A 3,933-nucleotide genomic window follows, 5' to 3' on the forward strand; every position below is an offset into this window, starting at 1 on the left:
CAGGAAGGCAGTGGAGGATGGCCCAGGTCCTTGGGCCCTGCACCTGCATGGGAGACCAGGAGAAGCACCTGACTCCTGGCTTCGGATCAGCGAGATGCGCCGGCCGCAGCGGCCATTGGAGGGTGAACCAACGGCAAAAAGGAAGACCTTTCTCTCTGTCTCTCTCTTTCACTATCCACTCTGTCAAAAAAAAAAAAAAAAAATTACTATCCTCCCTATACCTTTTTCTTCTGGCTGGTCCTTATATGGCAATGGCCTTTAAGGTTTTTGTTCCTTCTCTGGCATCTTCAGAAGACCTCTGCTTTCATGCAGCAGCATAATCAGTGATTCTTAATTCTTCATCTGCAGTCCAGATATCTCTAGCTCCAAAGTGAATCAGGTATTTCCATTTGGATATCCCACCGGAATTGTCAACATCTGTGTAGCCAAACCCAACTTATTCTGTGTTCCGTATGATGATAGCCACCATTCAGTCATTCTCAGAGACATATACTAAATATTGATTATGTGTCAAGCAGAACACACGTGCCATATGTGCTATCCAGAACACAGACAAGGACCCTCTAGACATTAAACAAGATCCTTACAGGCTGTAATAAATACAATGAGAAAGAGAGAGTGATGAGACAGTAACTGGGGATATCTTGCTGGAGATCAGGGAAGAGCTTTATGTAAAGGTAACATTCAAGCTTTGATGAGAAGGAGGAACAGATGTTAATCATGCAAAGTGTGGAAGGAGTACTGCAGGCAGAAGGAACAGGAAGTACAATCTGCCCAAACAGGGAAAAGCTTAGTAGCTTTTGGAGGGCAATGAAGTTAGAGAAAGAGAAAGTTATGAGGGCACTGCAGGCCATGGTAAGGAGTCAGAATTTAATGGCTTCTATTTAATTGCAACTGGCGTTACATGTGTCACGATCTTTACATTTTTATTACCTTTAAAAATTATTTATTTATTTGAGATGCAGAAAAGTTAGAGACAGAACCATCTGCTGTCAACCTTCAAATGCACCAGTGGTCGGGCTTGGACTTTGGCTGGGTAAGGGTTGCTGAAGCTGGAATCCAGCAATAAAATCCAGGTCTCCTACACGGCTGCCAGGAACTCAATCACTTGACCTGTTACCACCATCTTCCAGGGTGTGCTTTAGCAGGAATCTGAAATCAGGAGCCTAGGCACTCCAACATGGAATACAGGAGACTTAATAGGTGTCTTAACTGCTAGGCTGAATGCCAGCTTCTGATTTGCATGTTTATATAAACTGCCTAGTATGGAGTAAGGCAGATCAATTGGAAAGTTATAAAACAGTTTAGAGATAGTCTGGATTAAGATGGGAGCAGAAGACAAGGAAAGAACTCAGTGGCTTCAAGATTAATATGGAAAACCGCAGAATTTGATGACACTGAATTTAGGGGTGGGAGAAGGGCAGAAATCAAGGATAGCTTTGACTTAAGCAACCAGAATACTGTCAGTACCACTCACTCAAGCTCCGAAGGGATCATCTTTTCCATTTCCCTTCATCTCCTATATATCCAGTCACTATAACAGGGTCTGAGAAGCAGGTAAATAGAACAGGAATATAAAAAAGATTAATATTAAAGAAAGTGCTTACACAACTGGGGAACTTGCCAGGTCCAGAATCTGCATGGTAGGCAAGTAGCTGTAGATCCCAGGAAGATTTGATAGTGCAGTTGAGGCAGAATTCCTTCTTCCTGAAGGTCTTGTCTTAATTTGGCCTGACTGGATGAGACCCATCCACATTATGGAAGTTAATCTGCTTTACTCAAAATCTATGGATTCAAATGTTAATCATAAATATATTCGCAACTACAACTGGACTGTTTGGCCAAAAACTGGGGAACATGTGTACCACTGCTTAGCCTAGCTGTTATACAGAATTAACCAGCACAGTTACTAAATTTTATTTTATTTTATTTGACAGGCAGAGTGGATAGTGAGAGAGAGACAGAGAGAAAGGTCTTCCTTTTTGCCGTTGGTTCACCCTCCAATGGCCGCTGCGGCCGGCGCATCTCGCTGATCCGAAGCCAGGAGCCAGGTGCTTCTCCTGGTCTCCCATATGGGTGCAGGGCCCAAGGATTTGGGCCATCCTCCACTGCACTCCCGGGCCATGGCAGAGAGCTGGCCTGGAAGAGGGGCAACCGGGATAGAATCCGGCACCCCAACCAGGACTAGAACCTGGTGTGCCGGCGCCGCAAGGTGGAGGATTAGCCTGTTAAGCCACGGCGCCGGCCAAAATTTTATTGATTCTGACTTATGTATAGATAGGTTTCTTTCTCTCCACTACCATCACTTCAAGGTATGTTTGTGGTGTTCTCATTTAATTCATTCATCCCTAAAACATGTATCAGGCACTATGCTATATGTTGGAGATACAATTCTTAGACCAGGCCCTTAGGGACTTACATTCCTGCCTTTCTCTGCCTTCTGTCTTGCTGCCTTCCAATCTATTCTTTATAAATAGAAGCCTGTAGGTCACTGCCTGTCTTGAAGAATATCTCTTGAAATACCATCTTTATAAAATGTTTTATTTGTAGGCTCTAAAAAAATACACAAAAGATGAGCCACAATTGTTGCTACTAGAACAGACCCAGTAACTGATCACTTTTATTTATTTATTTATTTTTAGGGCAAACAGAAATATAGACTGACAGCTCCCATGTGCTGGAGCATTCCCCAGACGCCCACAAGAGCACTAATCCAGGTCTCCTATGTGAGTGGCAGACACCCAGGCATCTGAGTCACGACCACTGCCTCCCAGTACCTACTTGAGCAGGAAGCAGGAAATCAGGAGCTGACGCAAACGTAGGCACTCCGATACGCTAGGCTGAACACCCGCCCCTCTACCTTTTTAAAATTCAGATGTTGTAGCAAGTTATAAATATAAAATAAAAAAAAAATAACTGAAATCCCCCACCCCTTAAAGTCCTACAGGAGAGCCCAGTGGCCCCAGGGGCAGAGAGTTTAGCCCGTCTCGACCCTTACTGGTCAGTTTACCTGTTCGGTTTACCTCCAATGGCGCCAGTCAGATGAGGGGCACCGCGCGTTCTTTCTACCGGAAATGCTCTCGAGCAAATTTCACTGGGTCTTCCCGATTGCCGTTTCGCCGCGCCTAACCTCGGGAAGCCTTTCCTGCACCCTCCAGCGCCCGCTGCCCTCAATGTCACCTATTTACAAGTAACCTCATAATGCTGCTTTTGGTAGCAGTCATCACACTGTGCCGAAATCTGTTTGCCCGTCCGTCTCTGCTACTTGGGGAGGACAAGCCTAGGGCGTATACCCAAGGCAGCCACAAGAGCCCCAGAACTGGTCTGTAAAAGAATGAAACAATGTGCTGGCCTCAGGGGGCTCCCAGGAAGTTTGGAAAAGCCTAGGGGGCTGGGGCCGTCCTCGATCCGCAGGTGACTGACTGGACGCAACCGCGTCGGAGTGGCTCTGACCATCCGGATCGGGAAGGCCGCCACGGACGCGGTCCGTCCACCTCGCTCGTTCCTCGACAGCCCGCACACGCCGGCTTTCCAAGGGGGTTCCCCTGCTCTTTACAGCTCGACCGCGCTGGAGAGAGGGCGGGGAGGCCGGTCCGCCGCGTACACCGGCGGGCGCGGCGCGGAGAGAACACCGTCCGCCAGCGGCGGCGGGCGCTGAGCTCCGAGCACAGAGGGGGTGCGGTGAGGGCCAAACGCCAAGCCGGGGGGCCGCCCCGCCCACTTCCCTGCACTCACGTTTCCTCCCCGGGACCCACGCTGGGGTAGACAGTTCCACCGCCCCGCGAGCCCCCAGCACCGTCCCGCGTCGTGGGCAGCTGGGCGCACCGCCCGCCTCAGTCCCCGCCCCGGCAGTGCGCGTCGCCCGCGCCGCCAGAAGGGGCGGGGCCTCGGCCCGGGCGCACAGTCAGCCACGGTCCCAGCCTGCCCCGCGCG

This window comes from Lepus europaeus, chromosome 11, assembly GCF_033115175.1.
Source record: "Lepus europaeus isolate LE1 chromosome 11, mLepTim1.pri, whole genome shotgun sequence".
Lineage (NCBI taxonomy): Eukaryota > Metazoa > Chordata > Mammalia > Lagomorpha > Leporidae > Lepus > Lepus europaeus.